The 13,482-nt window shown below is 61.4% G+C and overlaps 1 protein-coding gene across 2 annotated transcripts in view; it reads right to left on the bottom strand.

Annotated features, from left to right (window-relative positions):
• The window catches only part of fads6 (fatty acid desaturase 6), a 166,884-nt gene that overhangs the window by 37,592 nt on the left and 115,810 nt on the right, over positions 1–13,482 (bottom strand). The gene's annotated exons all lie outside the window — the stretch shown is intronic.

Here is a 13,482-nt window from a genome sequence, read left to right as displayed (position 1 = left end):
ACACGGATAGGATAAACAGACACAGTCTTTTCCCTGGGGTCAGGGAGTCCAGAACTGGAGGGCATAGGTTTAGGGTGAGAGGGGGAGGATTTAAAGGGAGCTTAAGGGCAAGTTTTTCACACAGAGGGTGGTACGTGTATGGAATGAGCTGCCAGAGGAAGTGGTGGAGGCTGGTACAATTACAACATTTAAAAGGCATCTGGATGATATATGAATAGGAAGGGTTTAGAGGGATATGGGCCAAGTGCTGGTAAATGGCACTAGGTTAATTTTAGGATATCGGGTCAGCATGGATGTGTTGGACCGAAGGGTCTGTTTCTGTGCCAGCAGATCGGTAAGGATGAGGTTGAGTCTGTCTATCCCTCCCCACCCACGGCTGACCCAGTCTGGGTATTAACCCCAGTTTGAATCCCCCTCCTCACACTCACAAACGAATCCCGCAATGAACAACCAGAGGACGTGCTGGATGAAGGTTCAGGAACAATCTTTCAAACAGTTTCACTCAGGAATATGAATGAGAAATGATACCAAATGTTGGCAAGTGGGAAACAAGGTCAGGACGGACTGACTGGTCCGGGTGGGGGGGGGCTTCTGTGTTGAAGGACAGGGATAGGAGAGAGGGATGGAGGGGGGTCAGAGAGAGGGATGGAGAGGGATAGGAGAGAGGGATGGAGGGGGGTCAGAGAGAGGGATGGAGGGGGATAGGAGAGAGGGATGGAGGGGGGTCAGAGAGAGGGATGGAGGGGGATAGGAGAGAGGGATGGAGGGGGGTCAGAGAGAGGGATGGAGGGGGGTCAGAGAGAGGGATGGAGGGGGAATAGAGAGAGGGATGGAGGGGGGTCAGAGAGAGGGATGGAGAGGGATAGGAGAGAGGGATGGAGGGGGGTCAGAGAGAGGGATGGAGGGGGATAGGAGAGAGGGATGGAGGGGGGTCAGAGAGAGGGATGGAGGGGGGTCAGAGAGAGGGATGGAGAGGGATCAGAGAGAGGGATGTAGGGGGGTCAGAGAGAGGGATGGAGGGGGATAGGAGAGAGGGATGGACGGGCGTCAGAGAGAGGGATGGAGGGGGATAGGAGAGAGGGATGGAGGGGGGTCAGAGAGAGGGATGGAGGGGGATAGGAGAGAGGGATGGAGGGGGATCAGAGAGAGGGATGGAGGGGGATAGGAGAGAAGGATGGAGGGGGATCAGAGAGAGGGATGGAGGGGGATTAGAGAGAGGGATGGAGGGGGATCGGAGAGAGGGGGATGGAGGGGGATAGGAGAGAGGGATGGAGGGGGATCAGAGAGAGGGATGGAGGGGGATAAGAGAGAGGGATGGAGGGGGATCAGAGAGAGGGATGGAGGGGGATCGGAGAGAGGGGGATGGAGGGGGATAGGAGAGAGGAATGGAGGGGGATAGGAGAGAGGGATGGAGGGGAATCAGAGAGAGGGATGGAGGGGGGTCAGAGAGAGGGATGGAGGGGGATCAGAGAGAGGGATGGAGGGGGGTCAGAGAGAGGGATGGAGGGGGTTCAGAGAGAGGGATGGAGGGGGGTCAGAGAGAGGGATGGAGGGGGATAGGAGAGAGGCATGGACGGGGGTCAGAGAGAGTGATGGAGGGGGATAGGAGAGAGGGAAGGAGGGGGGTCAGAGAGAGGGATGGAGGGGGGTCAGTGAGAGGGATGGAGGGGGATAGGAGAGAGGGATGGAGGGGGGTCAGAGAGAGGGATGGAGGGGGATAGGAGAGAGGGATGGAGAGGGATCAGAGAGAGGGATGGAGGGGGGTCAGAGAGAGGGATGGAGGGGGATAGGAGAGAGGGATGGACGGGGGTCAGAGAGAGGGATGGAGCAGGATAGGAGAGAGGGATGGAGGGGGGTCAGAGAGAGGGATGGAGGGGGATAGGAGAGAGGGATGGAGGGGGATCAGAGAGAGGGATGGAGGGGGATTGGAGAGAGGGATGGAGGGGGATCGGAGAGAGGGGGATGGAGGGGGATAGGAGAGAGGGATGGAGGGGGATCAGAGAGAGGGATGGAGGGGGGTCAGAGAGAGGGATGGAGGGGGATCAGAGAGAGGGATGGAGGGGGATCGGAGAGAGGGGGATGGAGGGGGATAGGAGAGAGGAATGGAGGGGGATAGGAGAGAGGGATGGAGGAGAATCAGAGAGAGGGATGGAGGGGGGTCAGAGAGAGGGATGGAGGGGGATCAGAGAGAGGGATGGAGGGGGGTCAGAGAGAGGGATGGAGGGGGTTCAGAGAGAGGGATGGAGGGGGGTCCGAGAGAGGGATGGAGGGGGGTCAGAGAGAGGGATGGAGGGGGATAGGAGAGAGGGATGGACGGGGGTCAGAGAGAGGGATGAAGGGGGATAGGAGAGAGGGATGGAGGGGGGTCAGAGAGAGGGATGGAGGGGGGTCAGAGAGAGGGATGGAGGGGGATAAGAGAGAGGGATGCAGGGGGATCAGAGAGAGGGATGGAGGGGAATCGGAGAGAGGGATGGAGGGGGATAGGAGAGAGGAATGGAGGGGGATAGGAGAGAGGGATGGAGGGGAATCAGAGAGAGGGATGGAGGGGGGTCAGAGAGAGGGATGGAGGGGGATCAGAGAGAGGGATGGAGGGGGTTCAGAGAGAGGGATGGAGGGGGGATAGAGAGAGGGATGGAGGGGGGTCAGAGAGAGGGATGGAGGGGGATAGGAGAGAGGGATGGACGGGGGTCTGAGAGAGGGATGGAGGGGGATAGGAGAGAGGGATGGAGGGGGGTCAGAGAGAGGGATGGAGGGGGGTCAGAGAGAGGGATGGAGGGGGATAGGAGAGAGGGATGGAGGGGGGATCAGACAGAGGGATGGATGGGGAACAGAGAGAGGGATGGAGGGGGATCAGAGAGAGGGATGGAGGGGGATCAGAGAGAGGGATGGAGGGGGATCAGAGAGAGGGATGGAGGAGGATAGGAGAGAGGGATGGAGGGGGGTCAGAGAGAGGGATGGAGGGGGATCAGAGAGAGGGGTGGAGGGGGGTCAGAGAGAGGAATGGAGGGGGGTCAGAGAGAGGGATGGGGAGGGATAGGAGAGAGGGATGGAGGGGGGTCAGAGAGAGGGATGGAGGGGGATAGGAGAGAGGGATGGAGGGGGGTCAGAGAGAGGGATGGAGGGCGATCGGAGAGAGGGGGATGGAGGGGGATAGGAGAGAGGGATGGAGGGGGGCAGAGAGAGGGATGGAGGGGTTAGGAGAGAGGGATGGAGGGGGGTCAGAGAGAGGGATGGAGGGGGATCAGAGAGAGGGATGGAGGGGGGTCAGAGAGAGGGATGGACGGGGGTCAGAGAGAGGGATGGAGGGGGATAGGAGAGAGGGATGGAGGGGGGATCAGACAGAGGGATGGAGGGGGAACAGAGAGAGGGATGGAGGGGGGTCAGAGAGAGGGATGGCGAGGGATCAGAAAGAGGGATGGAGGGGGGTCAGAGAGAGGGATGGAGGGGGGATCAGACAGAGGGATGGAGGGGGAACAGAGAGAGGGATGGAGGGGGATCAGAGAGAGGGATGGAGGGGGATCAGAGAGAGGGATGGAGGGGGGTCAGAGAGAGGGATGGAGGGGGATAGGAGAGAGGGATGGAGGGGGATCAGAGAGAGGGATGGAGGGGGATAGAAGAGAGGGATGGAGGGGGATCAGAGAGAGGGATGGAGGGGGATCGGAGAGAGGGATGGAGGGGGATCAGAGAGAGGGGGATGGAGGGGGATAGGAGAGAGGGATGGAGGGGGATAGGAGAGAGGGATGGAGGGGGACAGAGAGAGGGATGGAGGGGGATAAGAGAGAGGGATGGAGGGGGATCAGAGAGAGGGATGGAGGGGGCTCGGAGAGAGGGGGATGGAGGGGGATAGGAGAGAGGAATGGAGGGGGATAGGAGAGAGGGATGGAGGGGGATCAGAGAGAGGGATGGAGGGGGGTCAGAGAGAGGGATAGAGGGGGATAGGAGGGAGGGATGGAGGGGGGTCAGAGAGAGGGATGGAGGGGGGTCAGAGAGAGGGATGGAGGGGGATCAGAGAGAGGGATGGAGGCGTATAGGAGAGAGGGATGGTGGGGGATCAGAGAGAGGGATGGAGGTGGATCGGAGAGAGGGGGATCGAGGGGGATAGGAGAGAGGAATGGAGGGGGATAGGAGAGAGGGAAGGAGGGGGATCAGAGAGAGGGATGGAGGGGGGTCAGAGAGAGGGATAGAGGGGGATAGGAGAGAGGGATGGAGGGGGGTCAGAGAGAGGGATGGAGGGGGGTCAGAGAGAGGGATGGAGGGGGATCAGAGAGAGGGATGGAGGGGGATAGGAGAGAGGGATGGAGGGGGGTCAGAGAGAGGGATGGAGGGGGATCAGAGAGAGGGATGGAGGGGGATAGGAGAGAGGGATGGAGCGGGTTCAGAGAGAGGGATGGAGGGGGTTTAGAGAGAGGGATGGAGGGGGATAGGAGAGAGGGATGGAAGGGGATCAGAGAGAGGGATGGAGGGGGATCGGAGAGAGGGATGGAGGGGGATCGGAGAGAGGGATGGAGGCGGATAGGAGAGAGGGATGGAGGGGGGTGAGAGAGAGGGATGGAGGGGGGTCAGAGAGAGGGATGGAGGGGGATAGGAGAGAGGGATGGAGGGGGATCAGAGAGAGGGATGGAGGGGGATAAGAGAGAGGGATGGAGCGGGATCAGAGAGAGGGATGGAGGGGGCTCGGAGAGAGGGGGATGGAGGGGGATAGGAGAGAGGAATGGAGGGGGATAGGAGAGAGGGATGGAGGGGGATCAGAGAGAGGGATGGAGGGGGGTCAGAGAGAGGGATAGAGGGGGATAGGAGGGAGGGATGGAGGGGGGTCAGAGAGAGGGATGGAGGGGGGTCAGAGAGAGGGATGGAGGGGGATCAGAGAGAGGGATGGAGGGGTATAGGAGAGAGGGATGGTGGGGGATCAGAGAGAGGGATGGAGGTGGATCGGAGAGAGGGGGATCGAGGGGGATAGGAGAGAGGAATGGAGGGGGATAGGAGAGAGGGAAGGAGGGGGATCAGAGAGAGGGATGGAGGGGGGTCAGAGAGAGGGATAGAGGGGGATAGGAGAGAGGGATGGAGGGGGGTCAGAGAGAGGGATGGAGGGGGGTCAGAGAGAGGGATGGAGGGGGATCAGAGAGAGGGATGGAGGGGGATAGGAGAGAGGGATGGAGGGGGGTCAGAGAGAGGGATGGAGGGGGATCAGAGAGAGGGATGGAGGGGGATAGGAGAGAGGGATGGAGCGGGTTCAGAGAGAGGGATGGAGGGGGTTTAGAGAGAGGGATGGAGGGGGATAGGAGAGAGGGATGGAAGGGGATCAGAGAGAGGGATGGAGGGGGATCGGAGAGAGGGATGGAGGGGGATCGGAGAGAGGGATGGAGGCGGATAGGAGAGAGGGATGGAGGGGGGTGAGAGAGAGGGATGGAGGGGGGTCAGAGAGAGGGATGGAGGGGGATAGGAGAGAGGGATGGAGGGGGATCAGAGAGAGGGATGGAGGGGGGTCAGAGAGAGGGATGGAGGGGGATCTGAGAGAGGGATGGAGGGGGGTCAGAGAGAGGGATGGAGGGGGATAGGAGAGAGGGATGGAGGGGGATCGGAGAGAGGGATGGAGGGGGTTCAGAGAGAGGGATGGAGAGGGGTCAGAGAGAGGGATGGAGGGGGGTCAGAGAGAGGGATGGAGAGGGATAGGAGAGAGGGATGGAGGGGGGTCAGAGAGAGGGATGGAGGGGGATCGGAGAGAGGGGGATGGAGGGGGATAGGAGAGAGGGATGGAGGGGGATAGGAGAGAGGGATGGAGGGGGGTCAGAGAGAGGGATGGAGGGGGATAAGAGAGAGGGATGGAGGGGGATCAGAGAGAGGGATGGAGGGGGATCGGAGAGAGGGGGATGGAGGGGGATAGGAGAGAGGAATGGAGGGGGATAGGAGAGAGGGATGGAGGGGGATCAGAGAGAGGGATGGAGGGGGGTCAGAGAGAGGGATGGTGGGGGATAGGAGAGAGGGATGGAGGGGTGTCAGAGAGAGGGATGGAGGGGTGTCAGAGAGAGGGATGGAGGGGGATAGGAGAGAGGGATGGAGGGGGGATCAGACAGAGGGATGGAGGGGGAACAGAGAGAGGGATGGAGGGGGATCAGAGAGAGGGATGGAGGCGGATAGGAGAGAGGGATGGAGGGGGGTCAGAGAGAGGGATGGAGGGGGGTCAGAGAGAGGGATGGAGGGGGATAGGAGAGAGGGATGGAGGGGGATCAGAGAGAGGGATGGAGGGGGGTCAGAGAGAGGGATGGAGGGGGTTCAGAGAGAGGGATGGAGAGGGGTCAGAGAGAGGAATGGAGGGGGGTCAGAGAGAGGGATGGAGGGGGATAGGAGAGAGGGATGGAGGGGGATCAGAGAGAGGGATGGAGGGGGGTCAGAGAGAGGGATGGAGGGGGATCTGAGAGAGGGATGGAGGGGGGTCAGAGAGAGGGATGGAGGGGGGTCAGAGAGAGGGATGGAGTGGGGTCAGAGAGAGGGATGGAGGGGGGTTCAGAGAGAGGGATGGAGAGGGGTCAGAGAGAGGAATGGAGGGGGGTCAGAGAGAGGGATGGAGGGGGATAGGAGAGAGGGATGGAGGGGGATCAGAGAGAGGGATGGAGGGGGGTCAGAGAGAGGGATGGAGGGGGATCTGAGAGAGGGATGGAGGGGGGTCAGAGAGAGGGATGGAGGGGGGTCAGAGAGAGGGATGGAGTGGGGTCAGAGAGAGGGATGGAGGGGGGTCAGAGAGAGGGATGGAGGCGGATAGGAGAGAGGGATGGAGGGGGGTCAGAGAGAGGGATGGAGGGGGGTCAGAGAGAGGGATGGAGGCGGATAGGAGAGAGGGATGGAGGGGGATCTGAGAGAGGGATGGAGGGGGGTCAGAGAGAGGGATGGAGGGGGGTCAGAGAGAGGGATGGAGGGGGATAGGAGAGAGGGATGGAGGGGGGATCAGACAGAGGGATGGAGGGGGAACAGAGAGAGGGATGGAGGGGGGTCAGAGAGAGGGATGGAGGGGGATAGGAGAGAGGGATGGAGGGGGGATCAGACAGAGGGATGGAGTGGGAACAGAGAGAGGGATGGAGGGGGGTCAGAGAGAGGGATGGAGGGGGAACAGAGAGAGGGATGGAGGGGGGTCAGAGAGAGGGATGGAGGGGGATCAGAGAGAGGGATGGAGGGGGGTCAGAGAGAGGGATGGAGGGGGATAGGAGAGAGGGATGGAGGGGGGATCAGACAGAGGGATGGAGGGGGAACAGAGAGAGGGATGGAGGGGGGTCAGAGAGAGGGATGGAGGGGGATAGGAGAGAGGGATGGAGGGGGGATCAGACAGAGGGATGGAGTGGGAACAGAGAGAGGGATGGAGGGGGGTCAGAGAGAGGGATGGAGGGGGAACAGAGAGAGGGATGGAGGGGGGTCAGAGAGAGGGATGGAGGGGGATCAGAGAGAGGGATGGAGGGGGGTCAGAGAGAGGGATGGAGGGGGATAGGAGAGAGGGATGGAGGGGGGATCAGACAGAGGGATGGAGGGGGAACAGAGAGAGGGATGGAGGGGGATCAGAGAGAGGGATGGAGGGGGAACAGAGAGAGGGATGGAGGGGGAAGAGAGAGAGGGATGGAGGGGGATAGGAGAGAGGGATGGAGGGGGGATCAGACAGAGGGATGGAGGGGGAACAGAGAGAGGGATGGAGGGTGATCAGAGAGAGGGATGGAGGGGGATCAGAGAGAGGGATGGAGGGGGAACAGAGAGAGGGATGGAGGGGGATCAGAGAGAGGGATGGAGGGGGAACAGAGAGAGGGATGGAGGGGGTTCAGAGAGAGGGATGGAGGGGGGATCAGACAGAGGGATGGAGGGGGGTCAGAGAGAGGGATGGAGGGGGAACAGAGAGAGGGATGGAGGGGGATCAGAGAGAGGGATGGAGGCGGATAGGAGAGAGGGATGGAGGGGGGTCAGAGAGAGGGATGGAGGGGGATCGGAGAGAGGGATGGAGGGGGATCAGAGAGAGGGATGGAGGGGGGATCAGACAGAGGGATGGAGGGGGGTCAGAGAGAGGGATGGAGGGGGATAGGAGAGAGGGATGGAGGGGGATCATAGAGTGGGATGGAGGGGGATCGGAGAGAGGGATGGAGGGGGATCGGAGAGAGGGGGATGGAGGGGGATAGGAGAGAGGGATGGAGCGGGGTCAGAGAGACGGATGGAGGGGGATAAGAGAGAGGGATGGAGGGGGATAAGAGAGAGGGATGGAGGGGGATCGGAGAGAGGGGGATGGAGGGGGATAGGAGAGAGGAATGGAGGGGGATAGGAGAGAGGGATGGAGGGGGATCAGAGAGAGGGATGGAGGGGGATAGGAGAGAGGGATGGAGGGGGGTCAGAGAGTGGGATGGAGGGGGATCAGAGAGAGGGATGGAGGAGGATAGGAGAGAGGGATGGAGGGGGTTCAGAGAGAGGGATGGAGGGGGTTCAGAGAGAGGGTTTGGGGGGGATAGGAGAGAGGGATGGAGGGGGATCAGAGAGAGGGATGGAGGGGGATCGGAGAGAGGGATGGAGGGGGGTCAGAGAGAGGGGGATGGAGGGGGATAGGAGAGAGGGATGGAGGGGGATAGGAGAGAGGGATGGAGGGGGGTCAGAGAGAGGGATGGAGGGGGATAGGAGAGAGGGATGGAGGGGAATCAGAGAGAGGGATGGAGGCGGATCGGAGAGAGGGGGATGGAGGGGGATAGGAGAGAGGGATGGAGGGGGATCAGAGAGAGGGATGGAGGGGGGTCAGAGAGAGGGATGGAGGGGTTAGGAGAGAGGGATGGAGGGGGGTCAGAGAGAGGGATGGAGGGGGATCAGAGAGAGGGATGGAGGGGGGTCAGAGAGAGGGATGGAGGGGGGTCAGAGAGAGGGATGGACGGGGGTCAGAGAGAGGGATGGAGGGGGATAGGAGAGAGGGATGGAGGGGGGATCAGACAGAGGGATGGAGGGGGAACAGAGAGAGGGATGGAGGGGGGTCAGAGAGAGGGATGGAGGGGGGTCCGAGAGAGGGATGGAGGGGGGATCAGACAGAGGGATGGAGGGGGAACAGAGAGAGGGATGGAGGGGGATCAGAGAGAGGGATGGAGGGGGATCAGAGAGAGGGATGGAGGGGGATCAGAGAGAGGGATGGAGGGGGGTCAGAGAGAGGGATGGAGGGGGATAGGAGAGAGGGATGGAGGGGGGATCAGACAGAGGGATGGAGGGGGAACAGAGAGAGGGATGGAGGGGGATCAGAGAGAGGGATGGAGGGGGAACAGAGAGAGGGATGGAGGGGGATCAGAGAGAGGGATGGAGGGGGATAGGAGAGAGGGATGGAGGGGGGATCAGACAGAGGGATGGAGGGGGAACAGAGAGAGGGATGGAGGGGGATCAGAGAGAGGGATGGAGGGGATCAGAGAGAGGGATGGAGGGGGATCAGAGAGAGGGATGGAGGGGGATCAGATAGAGGGATGGAGGCGGATAGGAGAGAGGGATGGAGGGGGGTCAGAGAGAGGGATGGAGGGGGGTCAGAGAGAGGGATGGAGGGGGATAGGAGAGAGGGATGGAGGGGGATCAGAGAGAGGGATGGAGGGGGATCGGAGAGAGGGATGGAGGGGGATCGGAGAGAGGGGGATGGAGGGGGATAGGAGAGAGGGATGGAGGCGGGATAGGAGAGAGGGATGGAGCGGGGTCAGAGAGAGGGATGGAGGGGGATAAGAGAGAGGGATGGAGGGGGACAAGAGAGAGGGATGGAGGGGGGTCAGAGAGAGGGATGGAGGGGGGTCAGAGAGAGGGATGGAGGGGGATCAGAGAGAGGGGGATGGAGGGGGATAGGAGAGAGGGATGGAGGGGGGTCAGAGAGAGGGATGGAGGGGGGTCAGAGAGAGGGATGGAGGGGGATCAGAGAGAGGGATGGAGGGGGATAGGAGAGAGGGATGGAGGGGGGTCAGAGAGAGGGATGGAAGGGGATCAGAGAGAGGGATGGAGGAGGATAGGAGAGAGGGATGGAGGGGGTTCAGAGAGAGGGATGGAGGGGGTTCAGAGAGAGGGATGGAGGGGGATAGGAGAGAGGGATGGAGGGGGATCAGAGAGAGGGATGGAGGGGTATCGGAGTGAGGGATGGAGGGGGATCGGAGAGAGGGGGATGGAGGGGGATAGGAGAGAGGGATGGAGGGGGATAGGAGAGAGGGATGGAGAGGGGTCAGAGAGAGGGTTGGAGGGGGATAAGAGAGAGGGATGGAGGGGGATCAGAGAGAGGGATGGAGGGTGATCGGAGAGAGGGGGATGGAGGGGGATAGGAGAGAGGGATGGAGGGGTATCAGAGAGAGGGATGGAGGGGGGTCAGAGAGAGGGATGGAGGGGGATAGGAGAGAGGGATGGAGGGGGGTCAGAGAGAGGGATGGAGGGGGGTCAGAGAGAGGGATGCAGGGGGATCAGAGAGAGGGATGGAGGGGGGTCAGTGAGAGGGATGGAGGGGGATAGGAGAGAGGGATGGACGGGGGTCAGAGAGAGGGATGGAGGGGGATAGGAGAGAGGGATGGAGGGGGGATCAGACACTGGGATGGAGGGGGAACAGAGAGAGGGATGGAGGGGGATCAGAGAGAGGGATGGAGGGGGAACAGAGAGAGGGATGGAGGCGGATAGGAGAGAGGGATGGAGGGGGGATCAGACAGAGGGATGGAGGGGGAACAGAGAGAGGGATGGAGGGGGATCAGAGAGAGGGATGGAGGCGGATAGGAGAGAGGGATGGAGGGGGGTCAGAGAGAGGGATGGACGGGGGATCAGACAGAGGGATGGAGGGGGATAGGAGAGAGGAATGGAGGGGGGATCAGACAGAGGGATGGAGGGGGGTCAGAGAGAGGGATGGAGGGGGATCAGAGAGAGGGATGGAGGGGGGATCAGACAGAGCGATGGAGGGGGAACAGAGAGAGGGATGGAGGGGGATCAGAGAGAGGGATGGAGGGGGATAGGAGAGAGGGATGGAGGGGGTCAGAGAGAGGGATGGAGGGGGGTCAGAGAGAGGGATGGAGGGGGATAGGAGAGTGGGATGGAGGGGCGATCAGACAGAGGGATGGAGGGGGAACAGAGAGAGGGATGGAGGGGGATCAGAGAGAGGGATGGAGGCGGATAGGAGAGAGGGATGGAGGGGGTCAGAGAGAGGGATGGAGGGGGGTCAGAGAGAGGGATGGAGGGGGATAGGAGAGTGGGATGGAGGGGCGATCAGACAGAGGGATGGAGGGGGAACAGAGAGAGGGATGGAGGGGGATCAGAGAGAGGGATGGAGGCGGATAGGAGAGAGGGATGGAGGGGGATCAGAGAGAGGGATGGAGGGGGGTCAGAGAGAGGGATGGAGGGGGATAGGAGAGAGGGATGGAGCGGGATAGGAGAGAGGGATGGAGGGGGTTCAGAGAGAGGGATGGAGGGGGATCAGAGAGAGGGATGGAGGGTGGTCAGAGAGAGGGATGGAGGGGGTTCAGAGAGAGGGACGGAGGGGGATCAGAGAGAGGGATGGAGGGGGATCAGAGAGAGGGATGGAGGGGGGATCAGAGAGAGGGATGGAGGGGAATTAGAGAAAGGGAGGGAGGGGGATCAGAGAGAGGGATGGAGGGGGATCAGAGAGAGGGATGGAGGGGGATCAGAGAGAGGGATGGAGGGGGGTCAGAGAGAGGGATGGAGGGGGATTAGAGAGAGGGATGGAAGGGGATAGGAGAGAGAGGGATGGAGGGGGATCAGAGAGAGGGATGGAGGGGATAGGAGAGAGGGATGGAGGGGGATCAGAGAGAGGGATGGAGGGGGATCAGAGAGAGGGATGGAGGGGGATTAGAGAAAGGGAGGGAGTGGGATCAGAGAGAGGGATGGAGGGGGATCAGAGAGAGGGATGGAGGGGGGATCAGAGAGAGGGATGGAGGGGAATTAGAGAAAGGGAGGGAGGGGGATCAGAGAGAGGGATGGAGGGGGATCAGAGAGAGGGATGGAGGGGGATCAGAGAGAGGGATGGAGGGGGGTCAGAGAGAGGGATGGAGGGGGATTAGAGAGAGGGATTGAGGGGGATAGGAGAGAGAGGGATGGAGGGGGATCAGAGAGAGGGATGGAGGGGATAGGAGAGAGGGATGGAGGGGGATCAGAGAGAGGGATGGAGGGGGATAGGAGAGAGGGATGGAGGGGGGTCAGAGAGAGGGATGGAGGGGGTTCAGAGAGAGGGATGGAGGGGGATCAGAGAGAGGGATGGAGGGGTGATCAGACAGAGGGATGGAGGGGGAACAGAGAGAGGGATGGAGGGGGATAGGAGAGAGGGATGGAGGGGGATCGGAGAGAGGGATGGAGGGGGATAAGAGAGAGGGATGGAGGGGGATCAGAGAGAGGGGTGGAGGGGGGTCAGAGAGAGGGATGGAGAGGGGTCAGAGAGAGGGATGGAGAGGGGTCAGAGAGAGGGATGGAGGGGGGTCAGAGAGTGGGATGGAGGGGGTTAGGAGAGAGGGATGGAGTGGGGTCAGAGAGAGGGATGGAGGGGGGTCAGAGAGAGGGATGGAGGGGGATAGGAGAGAGGGATGGAGGGGGATAGGAGAGAGGGATGGTGGGGGGATCAGACAGAGGGATGGAGGGGATCAGAGAGAGGGATGGAGGGGGATCAGAGAGAGGGATGGAGGGGGATCAGAGAGAGGGATGGAGGCGGATAGGAGAGAGGGATGGAGGGGGGTCAGAGAGAGGGATGGAGGGGGATCAGAGAGAGGGATGGAGGGGGGATCAGACAGAGGGATGGAGGGGGGTCAGAGAGAGGGATGGAGCGGGATAGGAGAGAGGGATGGAGGGGGATCAGAGAGAGGGATGGAGGGGGATCGGAGAGAGGGATGCAGGGGGATCGGAGAGAGGGATGGAGGGGGATCGGAGAGAGGGGGATGGAGGGGGATCGGAGAGAGGGATGGAGGGGGATCGGAGAGAGGGATGGAGGGGGATAGGAGAGAGGGATGGAGCGGGGTCAGAGAGAGGGATGGAGGGGGATAAGAGAGAGGGATGGAGGGGGATCAGAGAGAGGGATGGAGGGGGATCGGAGAGAGGGATGGAGGGGGATAGGAGAGAGGGATGGAGGGGGATAGGAGAGAGGGATGGAGGGGGGGTCAGAGAGAGGGATGGAGGGGGATAGGAGAGAGGGATGGAGGGGGATAGGAGAGAGGGATGGAGGGGGGTCAGAGAGAGGGATGGAGGGGGGTCAGAGAGAGGGATGGAGGGGGATCAGAGAGAGGGATGGAGGGGGATCGGAGAGAGGGATGGAGGGGGATAGGAGAGAGGGATGGAGGGGGGTCAGAGAGAGGGATGGAGGGGGGTCAGAGAGAGGGATGGAGGGGGATAGGAGAGAGGGATGGAGGGGGATAGGAGAGAGGGATGGAGGGGGGTCAGAGAGAGGGATGGAGGGGGGTCAGAGAGAGGGATGGAGGGGGATAAGAGAGAGGGATGGAGGGGGATAAGAGAGAGGGATGGAGGGGGATCGGAGAGAGGGGGATG

Source organism: Chiloscyllium punctatum, chromosome 39 (genome assembly GCF_047496795.1).
Source record: "Chiloscyllium punctatum isolate Juve2018m chromosome 39, sChiPun1.3, whole genome shotgun sequence".
NCBI classification, from domain to species: Eukaryota; Metazoa; Chordata; class Chondrichthyes; order Orectolobiformes; family Hemiscylliidae; genus Chiloscyllium; species Chiloscyllium punctatum.
This window is presented reverse-complemented; position numbering and strand designations above follow the sequence as displayed.